Below are 24152 nucleotides of genomic sequence, written 5' to 3'. Positions count from 1 at the left end.
TGAACCATCCCTGCATGCCTGGGATGAATCCCACTCGATCGTGGTGGATAATCTTTTTAAGGTACTGCTGGATGCAGTTTGCCAATATTTCGTTGAGGATTTTAGCATCTATGTTCATCAGCGAAATTGGCCTGTAGTTTTCTTTCTTTGTAGGGTCTTTATCTGGTTTTGGGATCAGGGTGATGCTGGCCTCATAGAAAGAGTCTGGGAGTCTTCCCTCCTCTTGGATGTTTTGGAATAGTCTGAGAAGGACAGGGGTTAGCACTTCCTTAAATGTTTTGTAAAATTCTCCTCTGAAACCGTCAGGCCCTGGGCTTTTGTGTGCTGGGAGTTTCTTGATGACTGCTTCAATTTCCCCAGTGTTATCCGTCTGCTCAGTCTTTCTGTATCTTCCTCCTTCAGTGATGGAAGATTATACTTTTGTAGAAATTTGTCCATTTCATCAAGATTTTCCAATTTCTTGGCATATAATTGTCCATAGTAGTTTCTGACGATGCTTTGTATTTCTGTGGTTACAGTTGTTATTTCTCCTCTGTTTCTGATCTTATTAATTTGGGTCCTCTCCCTTTTTTTCTTGATGAGTCTGCTTAAAGGCTTGTCAATTTTATTTATCTTTTCAAGGAACCAGCTTCTGGGTTGGTTGAACCTCTGAATTGTTCTTTTCATGTCTATGTCATTCAGTTCTGCTCTAATCTTGACTATTTCCTACCTTCTGCTTGCTCTGGGATTTATTTGTTGTTGTTTCTCCAGCTCTTGAAGTTGTAGTGTTAGGCCTTTTATTTGAAATGTTTCTATCTTTTTTAGGTAAGCCTGTATTGCTATGAACTTCCCTCTCAGGACCACCTTTGCTGTGTCCCATAGGTTTTGGACTGTTGCCTGTTCATTTTCATTTGTTTCCAGAAATTTTTTGATTTCTTCTGTTCTCTCATTATTGACCCATTCATTGTTTAATAGTCTACTGTTCAGTCTCCATGAGTTTGCAAGTTTTTGAAGTTTCTCTTGGAGGTTGATTTCCAGGTTCAAGCCCTTGTGATCCGAGAAAAAGTTTGGTATTATTTCAATTTTCCTGAATTTGCTGAGGTTTGCTTTGTGTCCTATCATGTGGTCTCTCTTTGAAAAAGTGCCCTGAGCTTTTTAAAAGAATGTGTATTTTTCTTCTTTGGGATGTAAGGTTCTATATATGTCATTTAAGTCTCTTTGATTCAGTGTGTCATTCAGCATCACAATATGTTTATTAATGTTTTGTGTGGAAGATCTGTCCATTTTTGACAGTGGGGTGTTGAAATCCCCTACTATCAATGTGTTGCTGTCTATATCTTTTTTGAAGTCATCCAACAGTTTCCCTATAAACTTGGGGGCTCTTCTATTGGAAGCATATATGTTTACAATGTTTATGTCTTCTTGATAGATTCTTCCTTTAAGTATTATATAGTGCCCCTCTAGGTCTCTTTTTATGGCCTTTGTTTTGAAATCTACTTTGTCTGATACAAATATGGCAACCCCAGCCTTTTTCTCTTGCCCATTTGCTTCAAATATTTTTTTCCATCCCTTTACTTTCAATCTGTGTAGGTCTTTGGCTCTGAGGTGGGTCTCTTGTAGGCAGCGTATGTGTGGGTCATATTTTCTTATCCATTCAGCTACCCTGTGTCTTTTGATTGGGGCATTTAGTCTATTTACATTGATAGATATTACTGATAGAAACTTACTCAGTTTTTCTCTTTGTACCTGTGTTTTTCTCTTTCTCACTCTTTTCCTTCATTTCTTAAACCAGTCCCTTTAGCATATCTTGGAGTGCTGGTTTGGTAGAGATGTATTCTTTTAGCCTTCTTTTGTCTGGGGAAACTCTGTATTTCCCCTTCTGTTTTAATTGAGAGCCTTGTTGGGTAGAGCAGCCTTGGCTCTAGGCTCCTGCTTTTCATTACTTGGAATATTTGTTGCCATTCCCTTCTGGCTTGTAGTGTTTCTGTTGAGAAGTCAGCTCCTAGCTGCATCGGGGCCCCCTTGTACGTTACTTTCTCCTTCGCCCTTGCTGCCTTGAGGATTCTCTTTTTTGTCTTTGATAGTTGCCAATTTAATGATGATGTGTCTTGGAGTGGACCTCCTTGAGTTCCTCTTGAGTGGGGTACTCTGTGCCTCCTGGATCCATGAGAGCCTTTCTCTCCTCAAATTGGGGAAATTTTCCATCATTACTTTTTCGAGGAGGCTCTCTATCCATTGCTCCTCTTCTTCTCCTTCTGGTATCCCTATTATACGGATATTATTGCGTTTCAGGTTGTCCTGCATTTCCCTAAATGCCTCTTCATTCTTTTTGAGTCTTTTATCCATTTCTTGTTCTTTCTGGGAGCTTTTTTCTACCTTATCCTCCATCTCACTGATTCAATCCTCAGCTTCATCCAGGCTGCTTTGGATTTCTTCTACTGTGTTCTTTAATTCAGAAATGGTATTCTTCATATCGTCTTGTATCTTCTTGATAGATTCTATGTCCTTTCCCAGGCTGATATAGTTTGTTGTAAGATCCTGATAGTTTCTCTGCAGTTTCTCATAGTTATCTTTGAGCTGGCTGAGCTCATTGAGCTTCCTTAGAACCATTGTTTTGAATTCAATATCTGATATTTCCCTTGCCTCTATTTCATTTAGCTCTCTCTGTGTGGAGTCCCTTTTTCCACTCATTTGGGGGGAACTTCTTTTTCTTCCCATTTTTGTGAGAGTCTGTTAAGTAATTTACTTATTTATTTATTTTTGCTTTTGCTTCAATCGGGCCGTCTAGATTTCCTGACTTTGTGGATTAAACTTCTATGGTAGCAGGTGGGTCTTTTTATTTATTTACTTATTTATTTATTTATTTATTTATTTATTTATTTATTTATTTATTTATTTATCTATCTATTCTTTCCTTCCTTCCTTTACTTTTCTTTCTGGGCCTGCCTCTGATGATGTCAGTTGTTGACCCTATATGACCTTGGGTTGTTTGTTTGAGCCTTCCTGGAGTCTACTATCTGTGTCTGACTTCTGCTTTGGGCAGCGCTGTGACCCCTTCAACCAGGGATCCACTATTGCTGTGGACCGCTCTGCACTCTCACACTGGCTCCTTTAGCGTGCTCCCCCGGCCGCCTGGGCTTGTGAGTGCTTGCCCCAGCCTAGGGGGCTTAATCGCGACCTTGTATACACATCTGGAGCCCCAGGCCAGGGGGCACCCCAGCACTGGTCAGTTTAAGGTCTTCTATTTTGTGCTTTCCCCACTTTTGGCTCTTTGGATGCGTTGCCTGCTCTTGCCAAATGGAGACTATAGAAATGTGAGGAAGTCAGCTGCAGGACTCTCTGGGTAATCCTGTCTCCAGTTTCTCCTTCAGGGACTCTGGGCAGCTCTGTGATCCCTTCGGCCCGGGATCCACTATTTATGCAGCCTGCTCTGCACTCACAGCCCGCGTGGGTCGATTTACACCTGCGCTTGCCAATCTGTGCACTCCCTCACAGGCCCCATCAATGCCAACCTGTGGGAGACATTGCCAGCCCACGTGAGCCCTCACCAGCCCACGCAGGTCCACACACACACTTGCCAACCCTTGCTGGCCACTTGGCGCAAGTGTGCGCGCCTGCGCTGGTTGGTTTTGGGCTCATTGGTTTTGGGTTGTGTACTTTTCGGCTTTTGTCTCTTTGGGTGTGTGTCCTTTTCCCACACAATGGAGACTAGGGAAAGGAGAAGGAGTCCGGACTCCCTGGTTCCTCCTCCCGTTCTTTCCCCAATGCCTCCGTTTCTAGTCTCTCCTCAGGGGTCTCTGGGCAGTTCTGTGACCCCTTCGCCCAAGGATCCACCACCTGTGTGCACTGCGTTTCAATCGCGGGCAGTCTGGTTCCTGCGCTCCCTGCTTCTGCCTCTTTGGGGGCATACCTTGCCTGCCCAGATTGGAGACTAGGGAACGGGGGAGTTGGGACTCCCCGGTTCCTCTTCCTGTTCTTTCCCCAATTCCTCCATCTCCAGTCTTTCCTCAGGGCTCTCCCAGCCAGTCTGCACTTAGCCCCCCAGCTCACATGTGCACAAGCTGTGTGCGGAGCACACAAGAGGTAGGTTAATTGATCCCCTTATGCCTGAGCGAGATGGTAGCTGCAGAGTGGGAGGTGCGTTATCACCGGGGCTCCACCGGCCGCTGTCTCAGTTCTCTTCACAAAGTTTTCCTCGCCAGTCTTTTCCCAGGCACCAGCCCACTCTGCTGCTGCCTCTACCCAGAGATCAAGGAGGGTGGCTGCCACTGCAATTTTTGCGTTGGCCCTTTAAATGTCTCTTTGCATCCCTAGCCACCTATCTCTGGCAGAGAGCACCCCTAAGCTTTTCGGGGTTGCGTTTTGTCTGTATTTTCCTGGTTTTAGCTGCTGTAGTTTAGAGGTCCCTGTTTATGATTCAGACCCTGTTCTTCTCTGGGGGAGCTAACTGGCCATTTCAATGTCCCTCTGGTGCTAGTGCCTGTGGGCACCCAGCCCACCCTCTCGAGCCTCCACCGCACTTCTCACCCGTTGGGATCTGTGAGAGTTGAATCCACTGTCTGCGGCTCCAAGGCTCCTCTCCCACTATCGTTCCATTGTTTTCCAGGTGATTACTCCACTATTTAGTCGCAATTCCAGTTTGGTCTTGGGAGAAGCAGGTCAGCGTGACTCCCATTCACTCCTCTGCCATCTTTTTCTCTATTTCTTCACATATTTTTTCCTAATACATCTCCCTGCCTTACTCCCCGGCCCCCACCCCACACACACTTTGGTGATTACAATTATAGGCATGTTTGAAACTTTAATTGGTCACAATTCATCAATGCTTTGTTTATTTTAATTTTTTCTCCTGTATTTTTGGATAGATTCTTGCTATGTCCTTAATTTTACTAATCTTTTCTTTTGAAATGATGAATGCACCATTAATCCCATTCAATGTATGTGTGTGTGTGTGTGTTTTAAAATCTCAAGCATACTAGTTTTCATCTCATTAACTGTGATTTGAATCTTAAAAAATTTTATTTTATGTCTCTACTAAATATGTATGAACTTTAGCATTTTGAACATATGAAAAATAATCAAAATAACTGTTTTTGAGATCCCTCTTTATTAATTCTATGATCTGTGTTATTTTTGGGTCAGTTTTGATTGACTGATTTTTTTCTCATTGTGGGTTATGTTCTCCTGTTTCCTTGATTTCTTAATAGTTTTTGATTGGATGGTAGACATTGTGAATTTTACATTGATGGGTTAGACCTAACAGATATGCACAAAACACTCTACCCAACAACAGCAAAGTATACATTCTTCTCAACTGCATATGGAATATTATCCAGAATATACCATATGTTAGGCCATAAAATAATCCTCAATACATTTAAAAGGATTAAAGTCATATAAAGTTTGTTTTCCAACCACAATGGAATTAAATTAAAGATCAGTAAGAGAAAGAAATTTAGGAAGTTCATGAATGTACAGAAATTAAACATATACTCCTAAGTAACACATGAATCAAAGAAGAGATAAAAAGATAAATTAGAAAATAAGATGAAAGAAAATAAAAAATGGTGGGAAATGTCCCATCTGGTTTCAGGGACTGTAACCCTGCCAACAGGCAAGAGGTCTGTAAGGCTGGAAATAATCAAGGATGCCTCGGGAAAACAGGTCACTGAAGAGATGAAACCCTGCTTGGCCCTGTGATGGTTAGTTGTTGATGATGGCTAAGTTCTCTCATGAAAAGAGATGACCTGACAGATATCGGCCGTTATGGGTAGTGAGACAAGGACTTGAGGGGACATGGAGAAAGGGTAAAAGTGCCTGCACCCCTCAGCTCGGCTTGGACACGGCCGGAGTCCTCATTCTATCTGAAAGAAGTCTCCTTATCTATTGGTGGCTCTGCCCCACCCACCTGGCTCAGGCTTGAAACAATACTAAAGGCAAATACTGCTCTAAACTAGATTGGGAGGTTCCCAGGGACAATCAGGCCTAGAAGTAAGTTCCTCTAAGTATGTTTTGTTCTTTCCTTAAAAGCTTTGATAACCCACTCAAAATGGGAAGGAGATTTACACTATTCATAGATCCTGACCTGAGGCAGATCTCTTGTGTTCCTCCAATTGTTATCTATGATTTCTATTTGTTTTCTGTAAACATAGCTTTTTGACATTGGTTGATGAGTTTTGCATCCATACTCCTGTGCACTTGGTTCTCAATAAAAGCCTTTGGACAGGGTTGGGGGGTTGGGGGGGCATGGTTTGGGGCCTTCTCCACTAGAGAGGTGAGCCATGTACCCTCTCCTGGCAAACAGAGAAGTGTTTGCAACGACTTGTGTTTATTCCTCCCATCCATGACAACCCCAGGATGGGCTCTGCAGGATTCAGAGCCCTGGTCCCTCCTCAGCTGACCCCTGACAGTAACCCTCAGATCCAGGAGCGCCATGTGCGGCTCTCCCAGCAACAAAAACAACAAAAAATATATCACAAACTAATGAAATGTAACTAAAGCAGTACTTAGGTGAAAATTTAGAGATGCGAATGACTATATTTTAAAAGATCCCCCCCAAATAGCCTATTTTTTTTAACCTTCAGAAACTATGAAGAGAAAATAAATAACCCAATTAAACAATGGGATCAGGATTTGAACAACTATTTCTCCAAATAGTTGTGATCAATAAATACATAAAAATGAAATTCAACTTTAGTTATTAAGGTATATAAATCATAATACAATGAGAAACTGTCTCACATATACTAGAATAACTAAAAGGAAAAACCACAGGTTATAATAAATGCTGATGAGAATGTGGAGAAATTGGCACATTCATTCATTGCTGGCAAGAAAATAAAATGATGCAACCGTTTTGTAAAACAGTTTTTCAAAACGTTCAACATAGAGTTACCCTATGACTCAGCAATTCCCCCAACCAACAAAAACCTAAAACCTGTTCACCCATGTTCCTAGCAACATTATCCATAATCGTTTCAGCCAGTGCTGCATTTTCATAACAGAATAAGAATGAGTATTGAGGTACTCATGGTACTGAGGGACCTCAGCTTCCAGTGAATAATCTAGGTTCCAGTCAAGGAAGGAAACCAGAGATCTTGCCACATCTGATGAGAAATCCAGACGAATTAGACATGAATGATAATTTGATTCTCATGTGCAAATCACAGTGAACATGCGGGAGCATTTGTGTTGCAGGGAATTGCTAGCCTGGCGGTTGTAAGGGCCTCAGATTGCTAGGGAATTTGGGCTCACTGACCAAGGGCAGTTCCAGGGTCTCTTCTCTTGGTTATCTCAATGTACAGTTAGGCACTCATCATTATTAATGACCCATTTGTAAGTGACATTTTGGGAGTGTACAAAACAGAGAAGATGCAGTCCCATCTTTAAAGAAGTTGAATTATGAGTCATGGAGTGTTTCAATTCAGTGGTTTTCAAACCTCAACCTACCTCAGTATCATTGGACTACACAGATTGCTAGTTTCTGAATCAGTACATGTGGATCAGACATCCCACCACCTTGCAATTCACTCATGTATTTTCTTCCTCTCCCTTCTTTTTCTTCTCCAAATTTTCCTTCATTTCTTTTTGGATTTATAATTATCTTTGTTTCCCATTTGTGCATTGTGATGCACATGACATTTTAAGCTTATCTTTAAGTGTTATTTCTGGATTTTTTCCCTGCTTCATTTATTTTTCTAGAAAAGACAAGAGAAGAAAGTATTAATTTCATCTTCTCAAAAATGATTTTCTTGTTGTCTTTTTTTAAAAATTTTCACCCAAGGATACTTTTCATTGATTTTAGAGAGAGAAGGAGGGAAAGAGAGGAACATCAATGTGAGAGGGAAACATCATTCAATTGCCTCCCATACACTCCCTAGCTGGGGCTTGAACCCACAGCCTAGGCATGTGCCCTGAACAGAATCAAACCCCCAACCTTTTGGTGTTCAGGACAATGCTTTAACCAACTGAGCAACCTGACCAGGGCTGTCTTGTTTATCTTGAAGTCAAAGTTGTGTAGTGCATCTTAGAATGCTATGGATCAAAAAAAATTTCATTTTTAGACAATATTGATTTACTTGATATAAACACTTAGGAATCAGAGTAGACTAAAAGTTATTTCTTGGAAATGATGCCATGACTATTCCATACTCTTAGCCCAAGGCAGGTGATAACAGAGGTGCTGGTTTTCCTGATTTTTCCCTGTTTAACTTGTTCTGACAAAATGACAGAGTCCTATCCTTCTTTGTGAAGTCACAGAAACTATTCCTCTCTCTTTAAATGCTTTAAGTGAGCATACCATCAATGAGTCTGTCTTCAGAGAGAGATTTAGTGCTGGGAGATGTTGAAGATAGTTCTATGGTCAATAAATGTGAGAACTAATAGCTCAGGTTATTATATTGTCTAGCTGGCTACCCTCATAGATTGTTAGAGTTTTTCAATGTTTTCTAATAACTAATCATGTGGTGAAAGTGAAGCTTTGGAAGTGGACAACTTCCTCCCAGAAACTGTAGTCAAGGCTGGATTTTGGACTTGTGCCAGTTTATGAGAGAACAGGAATGATGTCAGAAGCCTCATGAGGTCTAGGAGGGCCAACTCCTATGGGGCTGTAAGCTCTGTAGGACAAGCGCATGACTTAGCACACAGGAGCAAATGCTAACTGGTTTCTGAGGACACCTAGCCCTACTCTGAACTTCAAGACATTTGGCTGCTGCATGAGGAGGGTAAGCTTCATACACTGACTTATTTCCATACTTTAGAGAACACTTTTATGTGTTATCATTAAAATTTTTTATTTATTGTTGATAGAAATAAAATTGATTTTTATATTGCCCACATATCCAATAACCTTGCTAAATTCATGTACTATTTCTATTTTGTTGGGGCTTTTGCATATTCTAAGCACAAGAAATTGTTAACTAAAAATAATGGCATTTATTTATGAAGAGTGGTTTCAATGGACATAGAATTCCTAGGGGACAGTTTATTTTTCTTTCAACACTTAGAACATGTTATTCCAATGTCCTTGGCCTCTATACTTTCTGAGGAGAAGTCAGTTGTTAATCTATCATTTATCTCCCTGTATGTAATGTATCATATTTTGTTCACTTTTGGTAGGGTGACTATGACGTCATTAAGTGTGGTTTTCTTTGTGTTTGTTCTGTGTGGAGTTGTTGAACTTGTTGAATCAGTAAATTAATATTTTTCATTACATTTGATAAGCAAGCTGTTGGCCATGATTTCCCCAAATATTTTTCTACCCCTTTCCTCTTCCTTTCCTGGGATTTTAGTTACATGTATATTGGCAACTTGGTATTATCTGATGGGTTCCTGGGGCTTTGCTCATTTTTCTATATTTTTTTCTCTACATTCTTATGGATTTCTTCTCATCCCATTACTAATCTGCTTGGGGGCGAGGGGTACCTGAAAAGGTTGAAAATTTCAACTACTGTTCTTTTAATCTGTTTTTAAACTTTCCATAATTTCTGATTTCCATATCTGTTTATTCATCAATAACTTAAAAATTATTTGATTATATTTGTTTTATTTCTTTGAACCTGTTGAAATAGTTGATTGGATTTCTTGTTGTATTCAATATCTGGAGCTAGTCTTGAAAAATATTTGCAGAGCATAAAATTCTACTTTTCCAATTATGATCTTTTAACACTTTAAATATATTATATCATTGTCTTATATTTTTTAGGCTTCCTAAGAGAGCTGTAAGTTTTCCTTTGAAGGTCATATGTCTTTTTTTGCTCTAGTAGACTTTACATTTATGTTTTTCTTTTCCTTTTTGATCTTTGATGGGTCCATATATGGTTGTCTTTGGTTTATACTTTTTAAAGAAAACATGATCGTTTACCCTTTCTTCCCATCCTTCACTGCCACTTACCATGAGGAGTTTTGGTCATAGGAACCTAAATTCTTATAAAGGTTCTACTTTGAGGTGCTTAGTAACAAACTAGTCCATTAGACCAAATATTATTTTCCTGTCAACTTGGGGCTTGCTAAGCTCCATGAATATGTGCTTCATCAGTTTTGGAAAATTTTTGGCCATTACTTTCTCAAATATTGCTTCTGACTTGCTCTCTCTCTCCTTCTCCTTCTAAGATTAATTATTCATATATTAGACTTTTTGAATATATCTCATGTGTCTCTTATGCTTTAGTTTTACTATTTTTTAATTTAGATATTTTTTGTTGAATTATCTTCCAATTCACTAACCCTATCCTCTGTGGCATACAAGCAGTTGTTAACACATTGATTGAGTTTTTATTTTAAATAGTAAAGTTTTTAGTTTTAATCTAATGGGTTACTTTTCAAAGAGTCCCCTTCATTATATTTTTTATCTTTTTTGTTGTTTATTAGCGCACTACAATCCTTGTCTGCTAGTCATAATTTCTCACAATGATATATGAATTGATTCTATTGTCTGCTCTTTTCCTCTTGGTTATTGTCCATGTTTTCTTGCCTCTTCATATATTTGTTATTTGCCAGACAATATGCATAAGAAGAGCATACATGCTTCAGATAATATTATCCTTTATCAGAGAGTGTTTTTTTCCCTGTTAGGTAGATGAAATGAGATGTTGATAAAATCAATTCAAACAGTATTTATACTTTTAAAGAGACACATTAGCCCTTGCTCTACCCCTGTGTCATGGCTGGGGCTTTTCTGGACTTTTCATAGAGAGGTTTGTGAGTCTGTTTCCTCGGTCTTGAAATATTGTGAGATATCTCCATATGCTCTCTGTAGATCCATAGCCTTGTTCTCTAGTGTTCAGTCCACATAGATTGAAAATCCGGTTATGTGCCTGAGGCAGGACCTCTCTTTCTAGGAGGTTTTGATTTGTAATCACTTCAAGACTTTAGAAGATTTCGCTCTGTACAGGGTGGGGCAAAAGCAGGTTTACAGTTGTGAGTACATGGAACACAGTTTATTCTTATATTCTTATTTATTAATTATTTAGTATTTTCCATACAAACAACTATAAACCTACTTTTGCCCTACCCCACATTTAAAAGACTTTCAGCCTTGTTCCCCAGCTGTGTGTCCTATCCAGGCCTCAAGAGACATCCCATTTTGCAAACTTGTCATGTGTTAGAGATCTCTCATGTGTGTAATCTGTCAGAGTACTCCCATATGACCACTAGTTGCTTTGTTGGTTTCTCTCTTCTCAGAAAGGTCCTCTGCCTGGGCTAAGCTCAATCCTCAGCTTGTAGCCAGAATTGGTAAATGTCTTCAGAGAAAGACATCAGCTCACATTCTAATTATTCGCTCTTCTATAAAAAAAGTTTTCCTACTCCTTGCTGTTTTCACAGCTCTCTGATACATTTAAAATATAGTGTCTTAAATTTATCCATTTATTTTTCCAATTATCGTAGCAAAATCTAATATATCTTTTGTGTAGTTACATCCTTCCCAGGAGCAGAAGTTCTTGACAATTTTATCTTGATACTCATTCCCAGCTCCTAATATGAACCCATGTTCCACAGTGTTATTTATGGCAACTTTTTTTTCTTCCTTATTCATTTCCTAATTAATTAGTTAAATAACATTTTGGCCTGTTCTAAAAATAACATTAAAAATTCTACTTTGCATACCATATATGAACTCAGAGAACAGGGCACAAAGAAGCATGTTTGCAATTTTAGCTCGTCTGGAAATGGAGCTTTTGCTTATTAGATCTGGGATTTATTAGCATAACAGGGTGGATAAAAGGGAAGAAAGAAGAGGCTGAAGTCAAATTAATGCTGGAGAAAAGGGAGGTGGAGTGGTTCCAATGCAAGATGTTTTTCCACTCTCTAGTTCCAGGACTGATTTTTTTTTTTTTTTTTGCAGACAAAGAGTAGAGTATTTTGTCAATAGGAATTTACTGAGTATCGAGTGAAATTCTTTAAAGAAGCACTTAGAAAACTTAGAGGACAGAAGGGGAGAGATAACTTTACCTGAACTAAAGCTAAGTATAGATATGTTTATGTGATGAATATAAGCCATTTTGGAATAAGGGGATGACTACTCTTTGGCTTCAACCTTTTGTTTGCTAATAGGCTGATGAGAAAATAGTTTTGCTTTGATGGACTTGTTTGTGATTGAAGTAACTCAATGTAGAACCTTTATGTGGATTTAAGTTCCAGTGGCCAAACATCCCAAGGTGTTAAAGATGGTGAGGGAGGGGAAAAAGGAAAAAAGAGCAGTCATTTTAAGGGACAGAAAACAAAATCCCATCAATCTAACTCATAGAGAAAGCTCACAAAACCCTGTACAACCCTTGTGAAGAAATAAACACAACTGAATAAAACAAACAAACACCCTTGTGGAAGATAATGTATGCTGTATGCCTAGAACACTTGCTAAAATAGGCCTCCAGGTTTGTCACAGTTACCTTGAAAAAGCTATTAACTTCTTCCTGCCAAAGTTCAGCAAATTCCTTGTTATTGGATAGTGAATCTAGAAAGTAACTGCATACATTACTATATTCGGAGAAAAGAATATATTATTTGGCTATATGAATGTACTCATTTGTATGAGAGGAAATGCTGCACTTATATTTAACAAAATGAAATACATAAATGACATTTATACTTGTTGATTAAAATAAAGCTATTGATGCTTAACAGAGCAGAAATGTAAAAAGATATTTTCTAGGAGAAATATTTTATTATTCAAAGTGATGACAGTTTCTCTTTCTAACTCTCTCTCTCTCTCTCTCTCTCTCTCTCACACACACACACACACACACACACACACACACACACACACACACACGGAACAAAAAACAGCCTTTCCCAAGAATTTAACCTTTGCCCTTTACCACCTCTCCTCTTATCAGAGCCTTTTCTTATTGCCATGTAATGAACTGCTCATTTTTAAGATTTATTATAAAACTACAGTAATCAACACAATGTGGTACTGGTATAAAGACAGACAAATAGATCAATAAAACAGAATAGAGAGTACAAAAATAGAGATACATACATATGGACAACTGAAAATGAATCAAAATAATGTAGAGTGAAAAAAGACAGAAAAAAAGAATGTATACAGTATGGCTCCATTCACATAAAATTTGAGAAAGTGTAAATTAATCAGTAGTGACAAAAAAGCAGGTCAGTGGTGGCCTGGAGAGGGGCAGGAGGGATGAATTACAAAAGGACATAAGAAAATTTTAGAGATTGTAGATATATTCATTATTGTGACGGTGGTGATTATTTCACAGATTTACACATGTCAAAAATGTAACAAAATTTTCACTTTGCCACTGTTTCCTGAAAACTCAGGAACCTTTAGCTTTATCCTCCTCCACAGTTCCTCTTTATTGCCACATCATGAACTAGACATTGCCTCTGAGAATCACATATACATAATTCTTGCATGGCAGTAATGATGATGTCATTTTTTTTGGTATTAATTATGAGGAAAAAATACCCAACCCAATTTCTGCTGTGAAAAGAGTATCTGAAGTGATGATAAAGAATGCAGAAAGAAAAAAATAAAACTATTAGAAATATAAATTCCAATTGTTCATAAACTTTTCTCTGATCAAGTTTCACTACAAAATAGTTTTCTTTTTCCTTAAAAACAAGACAAAGAAGGGTATTGATTACTTTTTAATTTTTAAAATGCAAAATACTTCAAGTTTACAAAGAGAAATGTAATGTATAAGATCTGAAGTTAACAAACATTCACCCATGAACCCACCAAGTAATCTGGGAAATAGAGTTTTATCACCATTTTGATGGTTTTCTGCATGACCCCTTCTCACCTTCTTGCTTTCCCCTGATACAATTTTACTCTCCTGAATTTAGAATTTCTATAGTTTTAGTGTTTAAGTTTGCATTCCAAAACAATATATAGTATATTCTAATTTCTAAATGTATGTTTACTTTTCCAAATAATGTGCTACCTTGTTATTTTTTCTAATTGAATTATAGTAAAAAAAAGAAAATAAGGTCTGTATTTGATACAGAACTTTGTCCTAAACTTATAGTTTTGTGTTTTTAAGAAAAATCTGCTTAAGTATTTTTTTATGTTGTTTTGCCTCTTACTGTTTTTTGATTCTCTTTCAAATTTTGAAACATATACATATCTGTTTTGTAGTCTATATTTGATTATTCAATATTTTATTTATTTTTTACCAGCCCTGTTTTCTTAGTTTTGCATCCCTCTCCCAGCCCTCTGGTGTATGTTTCATAATTGATGTCCTTGTGTATTTTAAAGTTTTATGAAGTCATGTTTGTTTGAACATTTCTGAGAGTGTTTTTCTTCAGGGCATGCTTATATCTCCCTCAGCCTGGAGTCTTAGGCCTACTTTAATTGGCTTATGACTTTTCAGAGCATACCAAACCCACATGAGGTACACCAGGAGCTGTGTACTGTCATGGGAGATTGCTTTGTCAGCCTGAACGTAGAGATAAGGTGGGGATAACCATTTTTCTCTGCTATTTGCATTTGGGGATTTTTTCTAGTTCATCTAGAAAGTTTTAATCTTTTCTGAGTTCTACTTTTATGTGTGACATATTTTTAATCATACTCTTCATGCTGTGTGGTTTAGAGCTTTGTCTTCAATCCATTAGTAAATGGGCTCCTGAGGCCAGCTGGTGGAAAGAACTGATCATTGACTTTTTATATAAACCATTAAATACATCAATATTTGAATATATATGTATATAATTTCACCCTTCTATAATATAAAAAGTTAATGATGAATGAACAAATTTTTTTTTTCTTCACATATCTCTAGAGGAAAATTTTTTCTTTTTTGTACATTTTTTAATGTTGTTCAGTTACAGTTGTCCTCATTTCCCCTGTCATTACTCTCACCTGTACTACTTACCCTCACCTCCCATATTCAATCCTCCCCTCCCTGTTGTCTTTGTTCATGGGTCTTTTATACATATTTTTTGATGACACACCTCCTTCTTTGTCTCATTTTCCTCCCTCCCTCTGGTTATTGTCAGTTTATTCTTTATTTCCTTGTCTCTGATTCTATTTTGCTCACTTGTTTGTTTTGTTGTTTACATTCCACTTATAGGTGAGATCACACAGTATTTGTTTTTCACTGCCTGTCTTATTTCACTTAACATAATACTCCCCAGTCCCATCCATGCTGTCACAAAGGGTAGGAGTTCCTTCTTTCTTTTTTTCTGCTGCATAGTATTCAACTGTGTAAATGTACCACAGTTTTTTTATCCACTCATTTACTGATGGGCACTTAGGCTGTTTCCAGCATTTAAAAAAAGATTTTTAAAATAAAATTTAGTTCACAGAGGAAATATTCATTGGTTATTTAAAGAATCAAATGTAAAGAAATAACAAAAGTAACAAAGTTATGATGACTATAGGTATGGGGTGAGGGGGAACAGGATAAGCAAGTTAAGGGCGAATTAATAATTGTGCCTGTTGTTGAGAGTTAAAGGGAAATCAAGGTATGGAGTCATTTTTTCAAGGAGCCAAAGGCAGAAGCTCAGTTAGCCAACTGCTTGCTAACAGTGATTACACATCTCTCACAGCCTCAGGATACAAATCTGGGCTCACATCCTGCTGACTTTGACTACAGGGTTCTAAAAATTGGGGCTAGTGTAGCACTTGACACAAGTTTGCAAGATGGTAGTCCCCCTTTATCTCTGAGGGATATGTTCCAAGACCCGTACTGGATGACCAAACCAGCAGATAGTACTGAGACAGACCAGTAAGCTAGAACAAGTAGAATAAGGAAACTGAGACAGATAGTTAAACAAACTGGCTGAGTAGTTTACAGGCAAATGAAGAAGGTCACCTCCCTAGAGATAACTTCTAGGCTTCAGTTGTATTTCAACTTCAGGCCCCCAAAAGCAACAAAACCAGGTGGGCACCAGGACCAGATGCAATGACTCATGACCCCTTACACTGGCTCTGACAAATCAGTGAAGACCATGACAGTGAAAGAACTCACCTGGAAAACTGATAAATATTCTGCTGAAACCCTTTCCTGAGATCTCCCTTAAGATTACTGCCTGCAAGACAGATATAAAAGCCTCAAGACAAAGGACCTTCTGCAGAGCACACCTGTGTCTTCCCCTTCTTCTTCCCTGACAGGCACATATTTCCCAAACTCTAAAGGTTCCAATGAGACTTGCAACCAGGGAAACAGTGGGCAGCAGCAGTTCGTCCCAGGCTAATCACTGACTCTGTCCCCAAGAACTCTTTTTCTCTGACTCTCCAGTGAGCTTGAAAAAATCCCACCTGGGCTCCCCTGTTGTTTCTATCCTAAGTCCTTCCTTGTTTCACTGTCTCCAGCTTTAAGAAACATACCTTCATAATCACCGGGACTTATGTTGTGAAATCTTTGCTGCACAAAGTCAAGAACCCACATACTACTGGCTGGCCCTAGGTAGACCCAGCCAGGAGCAGGCCCCCTGTCTTGTAACAGTATGGAGCCCTATATATGCTATGTTTTTTTCATATACATGCATACATATTTTGTTTACTGAAAGGAGGTACTTTATGGCTTCTTTTTGGCATATCTGAATTGCCAGCTTCACTATTCTGTGCTTTGGGGCCATGGTTAAATAAAATAAGGATTGAACACAAGCACTGTCATATGGCAACAGTGGATCTGATCACCAAAAAGGTTAAGTGACCAATGAGCAGAAAGCACGTATAGGGTGGAGAGACTGGAAAAAGTGATGAGTCATATCTCAGGAAGGATGAAGCGAGATGCCACCATACTACTCAGAAAAGCATGGATGTAAAATTTAAGAACTGTTTATTTCTGAAATTTTTCATTTAATATTTTCAGACTGCAGTTGATCTTGGACAACTTCATAAAGTAACATGATAGATAAGGTGGGGGAACTACTACAGACGAGTGTTGAACAGTCAAGTGTTGGGTATTCTTCCTGAATCAGGACAGTAGCTCAGGCTGGAGATAGTCTAAATACTTAGTCTCTCACATAGTGAGGGTTGAAGTGATGAGCGGGTGAACAGCCCAGTTTGGCAGCTCTGATTCTTGGGGAGTCTTAGAGGCTAAAAGTTAGGAGGGGGAAGAGAATTCAGAATAAAGAAGAAGTCCTCAGAGGCGTAGGAGGAAAACCAGGGTAGAGAGGGAATGTTCATTGAGTCAAATGTCTCAAAGAAAAAATTTGTTTTCACTGTGTTTATATACTACATTATTTTTAAAAAAGAGAACAGAGAGATTTATAGATAACAACTAATGTTAATTGTATACACGAGGCACTGTTTTATTTTACACATGTTATATCACTTAAAATTCTATGTAACACATGAAGTAATTATAAATATTGTGTCATTTTATAGGTCACAAACCAAGGCACAGATATGTTAAGAAACTTGCTCAGGACAACACAAATGGTAAGAGGTAATGCAGGACTGTTTGACTGTAAAACCTGGCTTCAGAAGACTAAGCTCAAGCCCAAAGCATAGGCCTGGGAAGTAAATGACTCACAGTCTCTGACCCACAATTTTGCCACTGTTTCTTGGCTTGGAACTTCTTATGGGTCATTTCACCTTGTGCCTTGCTTTTATGGAAGAGGGTACTGAGGTGTGGGGAAAGGAAACTTGTTGAAATCTCATAACCATCGGGAGCTGAACAATAGTTAAAACTTAGATCTCAAGCAGGTAAGGTCCTCTCTCTTGGCAATAGATAAGGTAGCATATAAAGAGAATACCTTGTTAAGAATCATCCATTTAAGCAATAATGACTCAGATTTCTCAGAGGGGTATTTAGAAATCAGTAAGAATAATTTAAAAACAAGGATTACTTAGAATACCTTTAGGGATCATGATTAGTTAGGATTCTTCCACATTTAGGGAATAGGAGATGAAGTAATGAAATTGAACCTATTTTTTAAGGAGGACTCTGTCACAAAAAAGAATGATAAGATTTGAAACTGAGTGAAGAGTTGAGTACAGTCCCACAAGACTTTTGTTAACCAATATGTACATTTAGACCTTTTTATTTTTGTGATTTCTATAACTTAAAAGACATATGCAGTAAACTTGAAAATAAATTTTCTTTTTGGTCATGAAATCTATGAGAATATAGATATAAAAAATACCTCACTGGACCCGCGCACAGCCTCACCTGGGGGACCCTTGAGCCGTCACAGCTTCACCTACAGGACCGGCCTCCCGCCGCAACCATGCTCTCCTCCCGCAGGGCGCTCGCTACCCTCCTGGGCCCGCAGCGGCAGCGGCAGCTGTCACCTTGTTCAGCTGTCAAGGGGCTCAATCTGGCAGACAGGGAGAACATGCCGCTGGCCCGCAGCGGCACCCGCGTCCTGGCCAGCAAGACCGCCTGCAGGATCTTCCAGGAGCCGGGAGAGCCTAAAGCGAAGGTACCAGCCCTCAGCGTGCAGAACGAACCACTGGTGAGAGAGAGAACCGCCGCCGCTTTGTTGTCTTCCCCATCGAGTACCATGATATCTGGAGGATGTACAAGAAGGCCGAGGTTTCCTTTTGGACAGCTGAGGAGGTAGACCTTTCCAAGAACCTGCTGCACTGGGAGACCATGAAGCACGACAAGAGGTACTTCATTTCCCACGTCCTGGCGTTCTTTGCAGTGAGTGATGGCATCATGAATGCAAACTTGGTGGAGCGGTTTAGCCAGGAAGTTCAGATCACAAAAGCCTGCTGCTTCCACGGCTTCCAGGTTGCCATGGAAAACATACATTCTGAGGTGTATAGCTTCCTCATAGACACTTACATTCAAGGACCCCAAGAAGAGGAAGTGCCTCTTTAACGTCATTGAAATGATGCCTTGTGTCAAGAAGAAGACAGACTGAGCCTTGCATTGGATTGGGGACAAAGAGGCCCCCTATGGAGATCGTGTGGTGACCTTTGCTGCCATGGAAGGAATCTTCTTTTCTGGGTCTTCCACATTGATATTCGGGCTCAAGAAGCAAGGGCTGATGCCTGGCCTCACATTCTCCAATGAGCTTATTAACAGAGATGAGGGTTGCACTGTGACTTTGCCTGCCTGATGTTCAAACACCTGCTACACAAACATTTGGATCAGAGAGTAAATGAAATCATTATCAATGCGGTTAAGATAGAACAGAAGTTCCTCACAGAGGCCTTGCCAGTGAAGCTCAATGGGATGAATTGTACTTTGGTGAAGCAGTACATTGAATTTGTGGCCAACAGGCTCCTGCTGGAGCTGGGTTGTAACAAGGCTTTCCAAATCTAAAACCCATTTGACTTGATGGAGAACACTTCACTGGAAAGGAAGACAAACATCCTTTTGTTTGAAAGAGAAGAGTAGGTGAGTATCAGAGGATGGGAGTGATGTCCAGTCCCAAAGAGAACTCTTTCACCTTGGATGCTAACTTCTAAATGAACTGAATGTCTGCTCTTTGCTGATTTTTTTTTCCTTCTCAAAAGAAAAATCAGCTACTTGAAGTGTCTCAACCAGCTATGCAGCAAATTGTCCCTAATGTTTTTTAATGACCTTTTTAATTCTGTGTAGCTACCACGATGTTCGTCCTCATTGTTAATGGTGCTCTGGTGTCACCTGGGATGAAAGCATAGCAGAAAGCTACTTGGATTCTTATGAAAGATCTTGTTCCACTTTGGTTCTTCCAAGCAGGTGGGCGGCAGCTCAGGCCAGTCTGCTTGGGCAGAGTTAAGCATTCAGACACTACCACAAGGCCATTGGAAGACGCCAGCCTCACTCCTTCAAAGTACATTTTAAAGTTTACTTGTGTATAAAACTGGTACTTCATAGTTTGTATTGTCAACATAAGGGCCATATTGAATGAAACTTGCTTGGGTAGTTTGTATGCCAAATACAAAGTATTCAGTTAACTACTAATGCGACCCAGCTCAGAATTTACCAGGTGACCCAGATAAGTTAATTTGTGTAATCTAAACATGCCACTTCTATTCTTTATTTTTCTTTCATGAATTGAAGTGCCTTTCCATCAACTTTAAGGTCAATCCTGTGCATACCTAAGTAGTAGCTGCTGCTACACAGGTGGGCTGTGTTTTGTATTCTGGAGCCTGGGTTGGGTATCACGGGATGGGATAAAGGGGAAGGTACTTCTGATTGCAATCTTCAGGCACTGAAGTGTGGTCTGTGCTGCCTGCTGGTGACCTGCATGGGTGTCATCTTTCAGACTGCGTTTTCCCCAACTTCAGTTAGTGTGAAAGATCCTTGAAGATTCTTAATAGCTGGGATCTAGGGTAGGATGGTAAACTGGTTTTCAAATCATCTGAAAGAAATGACCCAGCTAAGATCTTGCTTCTGTTAAGGGGTGAAACCAGGGCTGAAATTGGCCAGAATTGTGTTTATTCTGATTTTGTTTAATTTGTGTGTCAATAGGTTACATGGACTTCATTTCTATTTAATGCACTTTTTTACATTAGAAGATATTTTTAACTCTGTCTGTCCTTTTATGTTCTATCTGTAGTTTATACTTTGAAATAATTACCCAGTCTTAGCTTGTAATTCATAAAAAAAAATTAAAAATACTTTAAAGAGGGGATCCAAGGTGATGGAGGAATGAATGGAAGTTACACTAACCTCCTCCCAGGACCATTCTGGAATTACAATTAAATTGTGGAGAAATCACCTAGAACAAACAATTAAACAATAGTGAGAGAGAGGCCTTATAACCATGGACAGACAGAAGAATCATCTTCAGCACAACGTGACTGGAGTGAAGTGGAGATGAGAGAGGGCTGGTGGGTGCCAACAGACAGCAGCTGAAGTGCTGGAGCGATATTTAAGCAGTTGGTTGGGTGCCCCTGAGAAGTGTGGTGTCTAAACCCTAATCTGGGATCCTCAGCCAAGAGCATGAGAGCCTGAAAATACACAGATAACATCCAGCTGTGAAAAAAGGCAGGGTTGCTCTCTGCCAGAGATGGACTGCTAGAGATGCAAAGAACCATTTAAAGGGCCGACACATAAATTTTCATTTGCTGCCACTTACTCTGGGCTCTGGCAATGGGGTGATGGGGGGCAGAGTGGATGAGAGAAGCTTGAGGAGAGACTGGGGACAGAGGCTTTGGGGAGAAGAATGAGAGAATAGCTGCAGGAATCCTTGTGCTGAGTCATCCCCCATATGGTACCAGCCATCTAGTTCAGGCAAACCACTTCCCTGAGCAGCAGCAGCATGAGGGAAAGCAATAGCTCTGACCCCTGGGAGGACTCTGCCCCACCCTGTGATGCTTAAGCCTAACTGCTGAGTGCAGAGGGACTAGATTAACAACTGAAGGAGTTACCCACAGATAGTAGATCCCTGGTAGTCTTGACAGGTAGCTTAAGGTGGCACGGGGTCACCATCTGACATCACCAGAGGCAGATCCACAAAGAAAAATCAGTAGTAAATATTAGACAAAGTCCACTATAGTCTTCATGATTTGTGATATTTTCTTTCCTGCATAGATTTTTTAACATTCTTTTCTTGTTGTTCAAGTTTATGCACATTAGGTCACCAGACTTTATACTATGGTTTATTTCAATTCACATATTTTGTCCTTCCCTTCCCTTACCCCATTTTACTTTTGTCTTTCCTCTTACTATTTTCATTTTAAATTTTATTTTCTCTCTTGCTACAACTTGTTTCTATTCCGCGCTTTACTATTTCTCTTCCATCCAGACTCCAAAACAAATTTTCCTGTAAATGGTCATCTCACATTCTTTTTCCTGCTCTTAAAATAACCACATTCTCTTTCTACCTTTAGCAATCTTTTCTCGTTAGTTGTGGATAGGGTAGTTGTTGCATTTTTCAACTTTATCTCTAGATCTTCACTAATTTTGTATTTCAAAACTCAAATTTTACTGTTCCCCTCTCCTACTATTTTTTATCTCAAATTTTAATTTTACCCTGTGTTAGTCTGTTTTTTTATTTTTTCTTTCATTCTGCCTTTCTCTACTTTTTTTTTCTTTCTGTCTCATTTTAATTTTGCCCTGTCAGTCTACTTTTTTCTCATTCATTCTTCCCCCTTTCTTCTTTTTTCTCCTTTTTCCTTTTTCCTTTCATATCAAATTTTACTTTTTCCTAGTCTTAGCCCAGCTTTTGTTCCTCACTCTTAGTATTCCTTCTCCCTCTGTCATCTCAGAATCACTCTTCTTTCCTTTAGATATCCCTTAAGCTTTTCTTTCTTTCTCCCCCCACCTTATTCCCATCCCACATATATTAATTTTAGCTCATTTGTTGTTGATAGTGCTGTGTTGGGTCTTTCTCTCCATTTTGGTTCCTATTTTTTTATTAATTTATTTTTCCTTTCTCTCTCTCACTTTATTTTCTTTTCTTTTAATTTCTGTTCAAACCTAATACGATATGTTTCCCTTCTCTTACTCCATTCTACCTTCTTCATACCCTTTTTAATTTATGATGGAAATTTTACTTTCTTCACATTGCTACAATTTTCTACTCTTATTAGTGTAGGGAATCCTCCATCTACCCTCTCAAAATAATTTTTCTTTCAGTATGTCATCTCATATTTGCTCTCCTTTCTTGTAATAGTCTTAGTCTCTTTACATTAACCAGTATTTATTAATACTGGTTCATTTGCTATTAATAGTAGGATTGCAGAAGGGAGTTATTTTTGTGGGTGTGAGTTTGCTCCCTGGGCCTTGTAGTTTTGTTCTGGCAGCACCTGCACAACAGCATATAAGATGTCGTGGGTGGAGTGACCCTCAGTCACCCAGTTGGAGGGAAAGACCCACCAAAGAATGACCCCACAACAATAAAAAACCAATTACATTCAGGAAGCCAACATAAATGTCATAAAAGGCATCCCAAGAGCATCAACTTTGGGAGCTCAAGGAGGCTGCAACACTAAATAATACAGGGCTCCTACCATATAAGTTCATACCACAAATACAGGGAGTCAAAACAGATCAATTTAAGAAGCAGAAACAAACAAAAAAGTCCCCCAAGAAATAGGAAGACAAAGAAATGACCCCCAATTAAAAAGAAAGGAAGAAGTCCCAGAAAGAGTGCTAAATGAAAAAGAGGCAAGTAAACTATCAGACATTGAATTCAAAACAATGGTTAAAAGGAAGCTCAATGAGCTCAGTGAGAATTACCAAGAACTATAGGGAAACTACAAGGAACTTCCTGCAAACTACATCAGCGTGAAAAAGGACATAGAAACTATCCATGAGAGCCAGGAGGAAATGAAGAATACGATTTCTGAACTGAAGAACACAGTAGAAGGAATCAAAAGCAGGCTGGAAGAAGAATAAGATTGAATCAATGAGCTGGAGGACAAGGTAGAAAAAAAATTCCCAGAAAGAGCAAGAAAAGGAGAAAAGAGTCAAAAAAGAATGAAGAGGGGCTAAGTGAACTGAAGGACAACATGAAATGTAATAATATCCATATACTAGGGATACCAGAAAGAGAAGAAGAGTAGAAAGGGGTAGAAAACTTGTTTGAAAAAGTAATGATGGAAAACTTCCCTAATTTGATGAGGGAAAAAGTTACACAAGTCCAGGAAGGATGAGGGTCCAAAAATCAAGATGAACCCTAAGAGGCCCACTCTGAGACACATTATACTTAAAATGACAAATATCAAAGACAAAGAGAAAATCTTAAAGGCAGCAAGTGAGAAAGAGGAAATATACAAGGGAGCTCTGATAAGACTAGCAGCTGACTTCTCAACAGAAATACTGTAAGCCAGAAGGGAATAGCAAGAAATAGTCCAAATAATGAAAGGCAAAACCCTACACCCAAGACTACTCAACCTGGCAGAGCTCTCATTTAAAAAGGAAGACAAAATAAGGAGTTTCCCAGAGAAAACGCTAAAAGAATATACGTCCACCAAACCAACATTGCAAGATATGCTAAAGGGACTACTTTAAGAAGATGAAGAAAAAGAGTGAGAGAGAGAGGAACACAGGTGCAAAGGGGAAAAATGGCAATGAATATGTCTATCAATAATAACCTTAAATGTAAATAGATTAAATGCTCCAATCAAAAGACATAGGATAGCTGAATGGATAAGAAAACATGACCTGCACATATGCTGCATACAAGAGACCCATCTCAAAATAAAATACCTACACAGACTGCAAGGGAAAGGCTGGAAAAAATATTCCAAACAAATGGATAGGAAAGAAAAGCTGAGGTAGAAATAATTATATTAGACAAAAAAAAATATCAAAACAAAGGCTATAAAGAGAGACACAGAAAGACATTTCATAATACTCAAGGCAAGAATT

At 39.0% G+C, this 24152-nt stretch overlaps 1 pseudogene; it reads left to right on the top strand.

Annotated features, from left to right (window-relative positions):
- Window positions 1–18102: 18102 nt before the first annotated feature.
- On the top strand, window positions 18103–19315 carry LOC129074242 (ribonucleoside-diphosphate reductase subunit M2-like; annotated as a pseudogene).
- The last annotated feature ends 4837 nt before the right edge of the window (window positions 19316–24152 follow it).

The sequence above is a fragment of the Pteronotus mesoamericanus genome, unplaced genomic scaffold, assembly GCF_021234165.1.
Source record: "Pteronotus mesoamericanus isolate MK-2021 breed Mesoamerican mustached bat unplaced genomic scaffold, CSHL_Meso_final contig_48, whole genome shotgun sequence".
Taxonomy (NCBI): domain Eukaryota; kingdom Metazoa; phylum Chordata; class Mammalia; order Chiroptera; family Mormoopidae; genus Pteronotus; species Pteronotus mesoamericanus.
This window is presented reverse-complemented; position numbering and strand designations above follow the sequence as displayed.